We start from the raw sequence: 14542 nt of genomic DNA on the forward strand, positions 1-14542 counted from the left end.
GCTCCAGCAATCCTAAGTCATTCATTTTGATCTTGTCCAAGTTGGAAACCAATCCAGGTCTTACGCTCAGAAACCCGCTCCTATCACAGAACCAAGTTGAGAAGTTTTTGTTGGGGCTGTGATACTTTTAATCTCTTTCTTCCCTCAAGTAGACGCTGTCGCCTCCTGCTCACTTCAGGAAAAACATGTCATTCTACCAACGTAGGCTAACAAAGGTCTGAGTTCTGAGTACAGTTCTGGTTTGTCTGGTAATATGTTCTGGCTGTGGGGTTTGGTTGAGACCAGTGTGGAATAATGAGGCCCAGCTTGGCGTGGGTGAGAGTCTGTATAGAGAGTGAGTCAAGAGTCAGTTGTTCCACCCCACCACCGGCTGAATGGAGCGGAGTCATGTCTCAACAAGATTCAGTCAGAGAGGGAAAAGGATTTCTCAGATCACTCTTTCTCACACACGCATCCCAATACTCCATTCATTAAATTCTAACTGCCATATTTCAAAATATATTTGTTTTTTTTAATTGAACTTAAAAAGCAATTCCAGGGGGGAGGGGGTCCAAGAGGGATATCTGGGAACAGTTGGTCCAAAATGCTATTTTATTTACTTATTCAACATTTCTGTGACACTGACCAATGTTCTCTACAGCAGCACATACTGTAAATATACATCATGGAGTTGAGGTTGGTTTAACGACCCCCTCCTCCTCCTCTTCCCCCCTCCTCCTCTGCCTCTCTACTCCTCCTCTCCCCCTCCTCCTCTTCCTCCCCCTCCTCCTCTGCCTCTCTACTCCTCCTCTCCCCCTCCTCCTCCTCCTCCCCCTCCTCCTCTGCCTCTCTCCCCCTCCTCCTATGCCTCTCTACTCCTCCTCTTCCTCCCCCTCCTCCTCTGCCTCTCTCCTCCTCTTCCTCTCTCCTCCTCTTCCTCCCCCTCCTCCTCCCCCTCCTCCTCTGCCTCTCTACTCCTCCTCTCCCCCTCCTCCTCTGCCTCTCTCCCCCTCCTCCTATGCCTCTCTACTCCTTCTCTCCCCCCTCTGCCTCTCTCCTCCTCCTCTCCCTCCCCCTCCTCCTCTGCCTCTCTCCCCCCTCCTCCTCCTCCACATCCTCCTCTGCCTCTCTACTCCTCCTCTCCCCCCTCCTCCTATTCCTCCTCCTCCTCCTCTGCCTCTCTACTCCTCCTCTCCCCCCTCCTCCTCTGCCTCTCTCCCTCCTCCTCTTCCTCCCCCTCCTCCTCTCCCCCCTCCTCCTCCTCTCTCCCAACCACCGTTGTTGACTGGCTCCGCCGGTTATGTAACACATGCCTTGTGTTGATGCCCTGCGCACGTGGCCTCAGCCATAATAGACGGCGATCTTTCAAACGGATTCGACATTACAGTCGAGCCAGTGATCAGAACCCTTCAACACGCAAGCCACGGCTGTTGTTTTTACCTTTACACACACACACACACGGGGAAACTCTGACGGAGTTGTATCCACTAAAAGCAAAAAGAACCAATTCACAAGTGAGTGATTCCTCCGCGGGTCCTTTCCTTTCTGCCTCAAGCATAAAAAGCATGAATCCACAGTGACTGTGGGAGGGAAGGAAACGACACAATGTGTTCGCTCACAGCTCGACTCCTTTATTCCCACAAGTCGTGGACAAATCATGTCAGAGTTGCAAACCAAAAAGGCTATGATAAAAAATAAACGAATAATATATTATGCAAATATAAACATTGCTGCTATGGGATATACTGTCAACGTGTTCTGCGGAATGTGGCCATATATTCGACAATAGTCAAATCTAATTATGATGTACATGCATAAATTAATTGTAGCCTTTTTGTCTTTTTCCATTTAAAGAGGAATCCCAGAACACGTGAATGGTGTCAGGTATGTTGTCAGCCAGGCCCCCAGCAGACCCAGCATACTCCACCCCCCACCCCCCCATGTCCTTCCCTGTCTCACCCCCCCCCCATGTCCTTCCCTGTCTCACGCCTCCCCCATGTCCTTCCCTGTCTCACCCCCCCCCCATGTCCTTCCCTGTCTCACCCCCCCCCCATGTCCTTCCCTGTCTCACCCCCCCCCCATGTCCTTCCCTGTCTCACCCCCCCCCCATGTCCTTCCCTGTCTCACGCCTCCCCCATGTCCTTCCCTGTCTCACCCCCCCCCCATGTCCTTCCCTGTCTCACGCCTCCCCCATGTCCTTCCCTGTCTCACCCCCCCCCCATGTCCTTCCCTGTCTCACGCCTCCCCCATGTCCTTCCCTGTCTCACGCCTCCCCCATGTCCTTCCCTGTCTCACCCCCCCCCCCCCCCCCCATGTCCTTCCCTGTCTCACGCCCCCCCCCCATGTCCTTCCCTGTCTCACGCCCCCCCCCCCCCCCCCAAGCTGTCATCCCGGGAGCAGGGTTGAGACAACGGCAGCTCAAGCCCCCAAAAAAACGCCCGGATGAGAGCAGCAGCAGCAGCAGCAGCAGCAGGAGGCGTCGTTCAGTGCAACATGGTCGCATGAGTCGAGGAGGAGGAGGGGGGGGGACGAGACGGGGACGAGACCATTCCGGGAGCGACGACGCACGGCCACTGCTGGAATCCGTGACATTTGTCGACGCAGCCCACGGAGGAGAGAGAAACCCACGGTTCTGGGAAAATACAGAGGGCAGCGGCGGCAGATAGACCGACCGATAGACCGACAGATAGAGGCGTGGAGGCGAAGAGGAACAGCACGTTTCCCCCTCCACCACCTCTACCTCGCGGTGTCCTATTTCGTTGGTAAGTGCAAAAAAAAAAACCTGCTGTCCGTGTGTCTTTGGCCACAGACGGGCGGGCTTCGACCCTGTGGAGCCAACTCGTCCCATGCGCATTTCCTTTGTGGCGAGCGGGCGAGCGAGTGGGCCTGGTAAGTGGGGATATATACCTACAGTACGAATGTCTGCTTGGAGGAAATCAGCTGCTGCTGCTGCTCATAACCTCGTCTTCCTCACTGGAGGCGGTCGTCGCCGTGAGGAGACGCTGCCACACGTTTCACCACGTTGTGTGTTTTCTTCTGGTTTTTTTGTTGTCGTTTTTTTTGGTGCGCTCGCGCGTAATGTCGCCGCACGCGAACGCAACCAGCTGGTTGAATGGAGCGGCCGCACGTGTGCGACTCCACATCTGCACAGAGTATCGCAATGGCTCCAGTGTGTGTGTGTGTGTGTGTGTGTGTGTGTGTGTGTGGCCAGTGCACCGGCGCAAACAAAGCCAAGGCGCAGAGAGCCACTCTGTCAACGAGAGTCCTATAGTCGTTTGCCTTGTTAATCACGCGAGTTCATTTCACCCTGTTGAGCTTTTTCGTGTGCAGACTCTCTCTCTCTCTCTCTCTCTCTCTCTCTCCCTGTCTCTCTCTCTCTCTCTCTCTCTCTCTCTCTGTGTTCTGTTCGACGGTAAGGCGGGTCGACGTGTGGGCATGCGCAATGTGCGCAATGTGCGCCGCGCGCCGCTGCCGCTCCGTTGCCCAATCACAATATGCTGGGGCGAGACTTATCCCAGAAATCTCTCAAGTCAGTGCCTCGGGTCACCCCGCCGGGCTCCCAACCGCAGCTCCAGACTCCAGGGTTGTGTTGTCACTTCTGCTGCGTGTGTTGACCTGTGGCCGGGTCCTAATTGTCCCGTCTGGCACATTCCACCATGCGGCACACAGGGAAGTAAATGTGACATGTACACACACACATAAATAGTGTGTGCTTGATGGCAAGCCAGACGGTTATTGTGATTAACCACTGTCCCACCTTCCCTCTCTCCGTGAGACTTTTCCCTTTGTCACCATGACAGAACAACAAGAACAAACACAAACACTGGAACACATTCGTAGGGAACACACACACGCACACACACACACACACACACAGGCAGGATGAAGGAATAATAGGGGCAAAATAATCCAGCACCGGTGGTGGGGTAAGTATTCAGAACCCTATAAGTAGAAAGGCAGTACAGAGAAATGCTTCATTACAAAGTATAGTATATCCTGTTAAATTTCTCCCCTTGTTAATTTGTAGTCTTTGTATCCTATTGTTTATACTTCACATACCACCCACACCAAAGATATCTTATCCTATTGCCTTTATAGGCAGTGCAAGTACATAGCATTCAAGTAGCCAGAATGGCGGGTGGGTGTGAGTTAATGATTGATCTCCACACTATGATAAGAAAGAGTGGGAAAGAAGAACAATGCTGGTGTCTGTCACCATGCACCTCACTTTTCCTATAGTTGTCCTTTTCTACCGCCAAAGCGTTAACATCTGTTCTTCTTACACAGCGGGGGCTCCTAAACGGGGACAAACAGATGACTCCTGCACACGTACGGCCATAACGTCTGTAAGACTGATCTGAAAGCATGTCGTGATAAGATAGGCAAATGAATGACTTCCTACACCTTTTATGCTTTATGTGCACAGTCTGGGGTTTCCGTCGTTGAATCAATAGAAATGTCTCCATCCCACCATTGCTTAAAACGGACGAGAAATGTGCTCCGGGCTTACCCCACAGGTTTTAACACGGTCATGCAGGGATTTATGAAAAATTCAGGTTCTTGCACCCACACAGTCTAATCTGCTGCCTTGTCGGGCACTCGAAGGCATTTGACTTGCAAAAGGGAGCCGACTTTCCAAGAAACATTTCCGATAAAGCTCTGCGTCGGGACCCCGTTGCAAGCCTCTCTGTCGTGATGCCTTCGCGTCAGACAGGGAGGCTTCCTGTTGTCGCAATCCCTTTTGACTGAGCCCCAATTAAAATGTTTCTATCGCTATCTCGTGGAATTGAGGTGAGGCCACAGTCAAGGCCATATTCATTTTTATATTTTTGACTGTACTCTGACCTGCCCTTTGAGTGTAATCCCTTTTGAGAAACAAAAAAACAACACAACAGAGGCAGAGGGAATTTTCCAGCTCCGTAGCGACAGGCTACAGCCACAGCTTAGTCCACACACTGTCAACAGTCATATTGTGTTTATGCGTTACAGCCAAACGCTTCTTAACAGCAGTTAAATCAAGACCGCTTAAGCTTGTGTTTTGGAAGTTCAGTGTTGAACCTGGCCGTCAGTTAAGGGGGTGGGGTGGGGGGGGGGGGGGTTGAGGCTTTTGCACGGATGGAAGAAGTATGTGTACATTGTGTAATGTTTTCATGTCAAACAAGGTGCTGACAAAGCCGTGTCAGACCAGTTTTTTTGGCGGCAGGGGTGTTGCTCTCTTGCAGCACGTGCACCGGCAGTTTCTAAGAACGTTCTGCTCTTTAGTCCACGTTTAGTTCCAGGTCAATGTTAAATTCACCGGCGGCCTCTCTCACTCCGTGACAAGAATGTCGTCCGCGCGCGGCCAGATCGCACCACATTACTTCACGGCCTCCCGCCGTGCAATGTCCTTTTCTGTTTTCTTCAAAGACCGTTTGCTGGGGTTTTCTGCATTAGACACGCCGCGGCCGGGCGGGATTAATGCACAAGGTGTGATACACGATTTCATTTCAGAGGTTTGTTGTACTGCGGAAGACAGACTTTAAGCACCAGAGTAGAGGGAAAACCTTTTTATTTACATAGAATTATCATAATATGCAACTCTCCTGAGATTTAAAGTGAGTTTCAGCTCACTGTTTACTCGCCCACATCTTTACTGTTCTGGTTTACTTCTCACAGCCTTAGGAAAAGCAGCTCTGTTCAAAAACCCACTGCACGTGACCTGCTCAGCGTCAAACAAGCCGTGGGACACAGTTAGAGACTAGCTGGAGAACATGGTTGACCGTTAAGCAGCTAAAGACTCGACTCGACGAGATATTTACCTCAGGAGCTGGTGGCGACCAAATTAATGATGTTGTTGCTGTTTAACTTAAAGATTGATGACGTGTCGGTGATTTGTTCACAACTTGTTTCTGCTGCCCATAAGTGACCAAAGAAAAAAAACACTTATTGCATTCTCAAGAAGTTTTAATACTGCTGGGCTGGCTCCAAGTTCCTAAAAGTGAGAATTCACTGTTTTCATGTGTTCAATGTTTAATCCCAATTCATACTGGATTTTTTGTGGTAGACATCAGCATCCATATTCAACAAGACATTTTTTGGGGGGGCAGTAAGTCACACATTAAGACACCGACTTTGGTCTTTTCCGATTGGTTTCGAAGGGTGAGGCTCCCCACAGAAACTTTAGAAGGGAGTATCTCTGCACAGCTCGGCTGTTCAATGAGTCTGGGTCACAGAAGGCACTGATAACATCTCTCCACATTTAAAGGTGCGGTAAGCGATTTCGGAGAAAGATTTTTTTGTTGCCGAGTTTCTTGTTGACCGTCCTGGTCGGGGCTTGAACCTCGGGTACGGAAGACGTGGCCAATACCCCTGAGACCTCTCACAAACTGCACACACAGTGTTGTGAGGTGCGGCCCCCACCGATTTTTTTTATTGTTTTCAATTTACAGAGCTAGTGCTGCGCCGGAAAACAGGACACAGAACCGACAGTTAGCGGGGCCGTGAGGAAATATTAGCTGTTTTTTTGGTTTTTGTTTTTTTTTTCCAAAAAGTGCATTGCATTAAAAACGCTTACTGAAACTATTCAGAAGTGAGTTCTCCAGCCGATCGTCCGGACACGGCAGAGAGTGCATGGAAAAGGCGCCGAAGTCTGCTCTTGGTTTCCGTGATGGAAGGGGCCCCCGTGCAGGGTGGCCCTTCTGCCAGTGGGTGTGTCCGTATCTCTGTGGGCGGAAGGGCAGTTGGCACCGGGGCTGGCAGTGTCACAGTCAGAGGACAGTCTGTCTCTCTGATCGGCCCACAATCACGGAGCACAATCACACTGTTATGTCTGAGCCCTCCTTCGCCATGGCAACATCACATGATAGCACTGAAAGAGTGGCAATCTTCATGGCCCGTGTGTGTGTGTGGTGTGCCAGCTTGTGCCACCATGGCTTAATCCATGCAATTGCTGACAACCTGTGTAAGCATGTCATCCGTCAAGTGGAGCTGATTACTATTCTTCACTTTTTTCCTTTGGCGAGCAAAGGTCAAAACAAGCACAGTGGACACACAAGATCAGGAAAGGTCAGCACGCGAGGGTCGTTAAAGGCAACTGAGAGGAGCGCACACGTAGCGCGTCGCTAGCCGTCAGGGACGGAGAGAGAAGGCTGGGAACAAATGGAAGAAATTTCAGAATTTGTGTTGAGCCATCTCGGTTCCGTGAGTCTCTTGGTGATTCGATTCCAGCATTGCTTCGGGGCCAGGGCACCATTTAAAGCTCATCCAAACCATTTCAGCTCTTAATTAGACTACTTCACAACCGCCGGTTTAGTCCTGCCCCAGCATTTAGCCAGATCTGAGTTGCCGGGACACAAAGTACCCGCGGCTGCATTTATACACTTGAATATCTGTGGTTTGCCCACATGTATAATGTATGCAGCTGGTTTAAGGGATTTTTTTATTTTTTTTGTCGGTTGCAAGCTTGAAAATGCTGCTGTTCCATAATCCTTGTCTGTCCTCTTTTTACCGATGTCACGTAGGCCTTCATTCTTCTCGGACCCATAAGTGAGCCTTAATGGCTCATAATGCTCAGATTGTATACAGACACGCCTTCACAGAATGATTGTGGTATAGTTTTTTTGTTTCACAGTTTCTTCTGTCTTCCTGACAAATATCGGCATTCGCTGTTCGCACTGACTCCGTTATTTAACCATGCTGGCGGCTCTTCAGCTTCCCATTGGTTTTCCTGTCATTGTTGCTTTAAAGCAGGAGAGCCTCACTTAAATTGGTGGAGGGCGACGCATACAAGAAACCCTTTATTCTGTTAGTTATGGCCTCCTCCAATGCAAAAGGAAACGTGTACCCTTCTTACATGTAAACAATTAGTCATCTATTACCGCATTTAGCGTGTAACCTCTTTTGCTGGTTGCTTTGCGCTTTCTCCTACCTGCTGTGTCTTGTTTGTGCTCCCCACTCAGGCCATGAGAGCCGTTCTGTAGGGTCTCTGGTGGCCCTCTGTAAGCCGCAGGGTCCGTATCAAAGCGCCGTCACACAGAGCGTCTCTTGTTTGGTTGCTGGCCTGGCGTTAACTATGCTAATGACCGGCTTTTACTGCTGAACTGTGGGGCATTGTGGTTTTATTTGTGGAGGATGCTCGGACTTTATGTTCCTGTTTTTCCTCATTCACCTTCATTGGTCCAGGAGCGTCCATGTGCTCAAGTTTAATGAGTCAAATTTGCCTCTGAGGCCTGGGGTCAGTTTGAGGTTTTGGAAAATGTTTTCGAAGGAAACACGTAAGGAATCATGGGAAAAGTTATTCTTGGCATTTGGGATAAGGTCATATCAATGACACTTTCTCATTTTTGTGACTGATGGAAAAAGAAGCTGCAGTCACCGACAGATTGCCTCCAAATTAAATTTTTCTGGGGCCTGTGCAATATTAGAAATTTGTGAATTTTCTTTTTTCAATAATTGCAAATCAATTTCTTCTGTCCCCTTTTTGTTGCTTAATTTTGACTGGAAGGTAAATGAGTAGACTGCCAATCATGTATGATGCACTTTCATGGATGGGGATAGGCACAGTTTTGTATTTTAAGTGCGAACATAATTATTGTTTGTGTCATTTGTTGTCTCCTAATTGTTAATTGTACAGACACAACCTTAGAAACACAGGGTGTTTTTACTTTCTTTCGTGTGACTCGTTTCTTTTTGTACTCGTGAAAGGTTGAGTTGGTAGGCCGCCTGATGTTTGAACAGGTGTGAGCTCACGTGTCATTTTGAACTCTTTCATATTTCCACACCAGAGAGTGGTGAAGGGTGTGACGAGCCTCAGAGATAAATGATGGACCTGTTGGCGCTGGCCCGTGCTGTTATGTTGACAATGTTTCTGCCTATTTGCATTTGATTGTACGAACGGGGCAGGGCTCCATGTAAGGATGAGCAGCTGGCTGACTAGTCACTGCACACACTCATGTGACACTGCTATTTCTAGCCAAATCATTCCTCCTGCCCACTGCCTTTAGTAACAGGAGCGAGTGGTGGATATGTGACACCTCAGAAAGCAGTGAGCCTGGAAGGTGGGGGTAGTTTTTCAGTTGGGGTCTGGTGGTATCTATCCAGAGGCCACCTTGCAGGGTGGGGATAAGCTGGGTGGAACAATGGCATGTTGTGTAATTGACTGTTAAATTATTAAGTTCAAGATAAGCGGGAGATGAAGGTATTTGCTGCGAGTGGTTTGTATGACTTTTCTGATTGTCGCCTCAAATCTGTCATCTGTCAAACTAGTGCAGTGCCTGTTGTCGGGGTCTGTTTGCCTGGTGCTGGTGGAGAGTCTGCATGCACAACTCCCCGCTACAGAAAGAAACCGAATGAACCGAGGCCCACTGAGGTCAGCAGGGTTTACAAATCTTTGCACACAGTTTAGAAGCCGTACCGTCAGATTTGTTGTCCCTACCCTCAGATTTGTGAACTGCCCTCGGATCTATGCGCTCAAACAACTTGGTTTGTGAGTGAAAAACACTATAAATATGTGACACAATAAAAACCTCCTCTTCATAAATGCACAATTTAACCATTTGTTGCATACAATCACACCAGTATGATGCTTCTAGTAATCCCTGAAACCTATGTCTGTATTAAAACATTCTTTAATCTCAATTATATTCATTAATGTTTTTTATTGGGTCAATTTCAAACTTCAAATCAAGTCTTATGGCGGCGTCTTGTAGTCGCGGTATTCACGATATAGTAATTTAATACATCTCATGTGCAACAAGCCACGATACATCGAATATATTTGATTCGCCCACCCCTACGTCCAACACAATATAGTGCGCAATTGTATCTCAAAGACCCTGGTATGTGCGCACTGAACATTGTCCGTGTGCTACACTGCCTTCTTGGTATAGTTCTGTCTTTTTCCATCGTGTAGAAAAGCGATGTCCGAAGCTTCCCTGACAATTACTCATCCAAAAAACTTCACAGTCGACACTGCACATCCTCTAGCCCTCGGCAATACGACCACCAAGTGCGGAGTTGATCAGACAATGACTGCCGTTAAAGTAATGTCTGCACATTTTTTTTTTTTGTGGACACCCTCAAAATAAACACGCGCACTGTTGGCTGACACGCATCCATCATGGCTGCTGACAGGATGTCAAAAGATCCGTTGACGTTGATGCAGTAGATGAGTTCAGGCTTGGCTGCTCACAAAACAAATCAATTAAAAATCCAATTTTCTCAATAGGTATCTGTTAAGTTTTCTCAAATGTCACTTGAGTGTGTTACGGATGTATAATGTGATGGTCCAGTTGTCTTCCCGTATCAAACAAATCAGAAATAAAACGTGTCCAAAATGTCATTTAAGATCCTTGCTGGCATGCTTGAAATTTTTACTGGTATTGATAACCCAGGTTCATCTTGCTGTGCTGGTCAGTGACATAACCTTATTTGGTTAATAGGGTAAAGGTAAACCTGTCCACACCTTCTCACCCTGTCATGATTCATGTTTTCTGAATATGGCATCGCTGTGTCAAGACACTTCTTTTAACTGCTCCATAGCAAAATGTGCTAGAAATGCAAAAAAGAGCCATGTAGAGATTATATTAAAACCTCTAGTACTGAACAAAACACATTTAAAATGTAAAAAAACCTACTTCTTTCACCCTTGTGTTCTCAATCAATAATTGTTAAAGTAAAATAGTCAGTGTACTGTAAATGATTTCCTTCATTTTACCTTCTATGTAATTTTATAGTGCTGAGAAAATACAATTGGGATCAGATATGATGAATCGTGAATCTTGCCCTTAAGCTCTCATAAGATCAGACGAGCTTTACACAGTGTTGGGGAGCAATTTTTCCCCTTTTAAAGAAGATTTAATCAGGGTGTCAACTGAGTGCAGGAACGCGTAATTGATAATTGGTATAATTGGTCCTTTTCATATCTATAATAGTCCAAACATAGATCCATTTTGGAGACGGAGTCTGGAAAATGCCCTGGCACCAAAAATACCCCTTCTACTACAAGAAGCCCCAGAGAAAACTGTGCAGAAACATAAGCAAAGATGCTTTTCTAGAATGATTTCAGGCTCAAGATTGAATATCACTTAAAATCTCCAGGGTTCCCTGTACTGAACAGGTGATGACATCTTCATAATGTTTCAAACATTCCGGCCCCCTAATGGCTCTAAAGTAAGTGACCCCCGACAACCCAGTAATGCTGAGAAGGCTCGCTGGGCTTCGGCATGAACTGTTGTCACATAACCTGGCAACGTGCTCTTTACACTCAAACACTTGCAAAATATATACTACTATTTTTCCCCGCTGTTGCCTAGGGACTATACTATTAATCTTTTTTGTATCAAAATTGCTGTGCATTTTTTTGAAAATCATAAGGTGCGATTTAAATGATAACTTATTTATTTAACAGTGTGACGTCAAAGTTTAAAATGCCCATATTCTGCTTTTCGTGTTATTCTTTTACTGTTTTGTTTTTTTTGCATGTACAGTAAGAGGCTGAGTAATAAAGACGATAGCAAAGGGAGTCCTTCTCAATTCTAGTTTTATTTAATAATATAGAAGCACGCTCGTGCAGGGTACAGTATTCTTGTTTATGTAAACCACAGATGCAGGCTTGTTGGTTAATGCATAGGGGAAAAAGCAACTTAAATCACTATCAATATATTCAAATCAAAATGCTTTTTACATTTTTGTATGTCTTACAGGCTTTAATCCACTGATTTGTTTGCCAAAGTCTGAAGCTGGTACTTTGTTTTCATGCAGCTTTATCTTCTATTCTTATTATGTTGTTATATTCTGCAGTGAAAGAGGAACATTTTAACTGAAGATACACAAGGTGATCTCTTCACATCACTTCCACTTTCATTAGGCAGCAATGACCGTGTCTTTACAAAGTCACGTCAGGGAAGAAATAAAACAGATAAATATTTTATATAAAGTGGCAGTTGTATGTCGGCAAGCATCTACAGCCTACAAGTTGCAGGAGGTGCAGTGGGACAAACCACAAAAGAGACAGCAGTCATTACTCTCTGTGGCGTCTGCAGCACAAAGTGTGTTCAGACTTAAATGGCATTTTTTAGCATAGTTAGAAATATTTTTTACGTCATCCGTTTGAAATTCCCGTGGTATATGAGGGAAACCATTGGGGATTGGAGCTTCATTGTGCCGCCTCCTGATGGGGCAAGATGATGCCCTGATTTGAGGCGATGGGTGGAAAAGTCTGAAGGAAATGATTTTTATCCCAACAGGATTAGAGGTGACCCAGGCAAACTACCCCCCCCCCCCCCCCTTCCCCAAATCACCGGAACACCAGCAGACCACTTGTCACAATGAGTTTCTTTCAGCATCGAGCATGCTGCGACAAAAGGAGCACATGTCACACACAGCCTCGAACGATTCTGTCCCCAGAAATATCTCCTCTCTCGGGGCAGTACGACAGCTGCATTACCGGAACAAAAGTCTGAAATTGTGATGTTTTGGAGGCAGGCAGAGGCAGAGCGGAGCAAGAGTAGTGATATGTAGAACTCCAGAGAATTTATTTCAAAGTTCTGCTCATCAACTTGTATTTCACTACACAGTTGCTTGGATCATAAGGTGCATCTGGGCGTGAGGTGATGTGCAAACGCGCCGCACAAATGCGAAAATGAATGAAACCACTCCTTCGAAGTTGAGCAGTACAGTCGGTTTGTGTGCAACTCCACCTGGTAACGTGTGGTGGGCGACACCGGTCACACAGTGGGCCCCCGAGTGGTTTCAGGGTGAACTCATTCATGCTGCAGTAGCAGTTGTAACAACAGCATAGATCTCCATCTCGCGGGAAGTGATGGTTTTTGTTCCTCAATTGTCGGCCCCGGTTTACAAAGTTAGATTTTTGTTGTTGCAAGCATTTGATCACAGGTCGTCGTCAGGAACTTGAGTTTCTGGACTTGCCTGCAATATCCCCGGCCCAGAGAGAGTGTCGTGTTGGAAGATTGTCACTGATCATATTTGTGTGGATGTATTCTGCGGTTTGTCCTTATTGCCTTGGCCTGGTGATTCATTGTTGAAGTCCAGAAATATCTTCCCCTGAGGGGAATGCAACATCCACTTCATCTCCCGCGGTGAAAGCATGCCGCGCGGAATTCCCCAGCAGGTTGCTCTCTACAGTATTATTCTCAAAATCTGAACACCTTCATTTCCCCCGTTTTCATAGGAAAACTCTTTAACTCTGTCTTCAGTGAAGATAACCTTTGTGTTAATATAGAATGAAAAACAAAATTTTGGCTGTTTTGGCTGCCCCCCCCCATCAATTCCCAATTAACAAGTTCAGTTCATAGAGTTAAAAATAAATGTGTCCCTTGCGAGTCCCCTTCATGGGATTAAGGCGTACTGCTGAAGTTGTCATGTGAAATTCCCCTCCCCAAGTGCCAGTCGTACTACTCACTCTTCTGCCTCTCACTCTGGACTAAAGCTAGCAGCACGTTTTCGAGTAATACTCTCAGTTTTCACCTAGAATAACAGTGCCAGGGTTAATCCGCTGACTCACACACTTGCAGGCCAAAATCAAGCGAGCCTCGTGTCTTTGCTTCCGCCGTGTGTCGGCTGCGTACGCTGGGGTTAAACGCTGGATAAGACTGATACAGAAACACACACGTGTGAGTGTGTGTGTGTGTGTGTGTGTGTGTGTGTTCCTGCAAAGACGTGGCGGAGCGCAGGACCCCGTGTTCTTCCAGTACGTGTGCTCAACAGCAGGTCTAATCAAAGCACTTCATAATGCTGTTAGCCGGGTCATGTGCTGGAAGCCAGGATTAAGAGCAGGAGGGCACAGACCACTAGATCCAGCTTAGGGGGGGGGACGTTTTCTCTCCCTCTCACTTTCTCTCTCTCCCCCCTTCTGTCCTTCTGTCCTCATCTTTTAACCTCACACGTGAGAACGCAGCCATCCAAGGTCAAAATGTCCCTACTCTCGTTACCTACAGATATTAGACATAAAGCCACTTTCATCTTGTACTATAGTCAATAAATATCCATCATTTTCTACCCAATTAATTGTCTCGTATTCTTTTTTCCTGACGTCTAACCCCAAACACTAACTACTGTGACGTAGGAAGTCCCAGGGACTAATAATCACCAATATTCATATTAAAAAAATTATATTTTATTAAAATAATGTTCTTTTTTTGACCTTCTGTTTGTCGGTTGCTACGTTAAGGATTACGCAAAAACTATTGAACGGATTTCCACGAAACTTGGCCGAAGGACGGGACAAGGGCCAAGAAAGAACCTATAACATTTTGGCGGAAAGAAAAAAATCAATTCACCATTGAATTTACTTTTGTTGAATATTGTGAGACAATAAAATATGACCCTTTACAAGGGGATAAAAAAAAACATTTATAAGCACAACTGTAATGCATAACTGTCACCTCAACGATTGATTCAGAGTTACACAGAAACACCGACATCTTGAGCCAGGAGCTGCCGGTCCAAATTCTCAACTTGGTCATGTGACACACAGGTCCATGGAAATCACATGACAGTAATGTGTATCTGCAAGAGCCCAGCAATTTACAGTCTGCATTCACGTACGGAGGGTGTGAACGTGGCC

At 46.7% G+C, this 14542-nt stretch overlaps 1 protein-coding gene across 4 annotated transcripts in view; it reads left to right on the forward strand.

Annotated features, from left to right (window-relative positions):
• The first annotated feature begins 2449 nt into the window (after nucleotides 1-2449).
• slc20a2 (solute carrier family 20 member 2) overlaps nucleotides 2450-14542 on the forward strand; it is a 43466-nt gene continuing 31373 nt past the window's right edge. For 2 of the 4 annotated variants that reach the window (XM_047329015.1, XM_035641206.2), the window contains exon 1: nucleotides 2450-2741. The gene's annotated coding sequence lies outside the window, so the exon portion shown is untranslated. The other 2 variants (XM_047329014.1, XM_035641209.2) reach the window with 2 other exon arrangements.

This window comes from Scophthalmus maximus, chromosome 19 (genome assembly GCF_022379125.1).
Source record: "Scophthalmus maximus strain ysfricsl-2021 chromosome 19, ASM2237912v1, whole genome shotgun sequence".
Taxonomy (NCBI): domain Eukaryota; kingdom Metazoa; phylum Chordata; class Actinopteri; order Pleuronectiformes; family Scophthalmidae; genus Scophthalmus; species Scophthalmus maximus.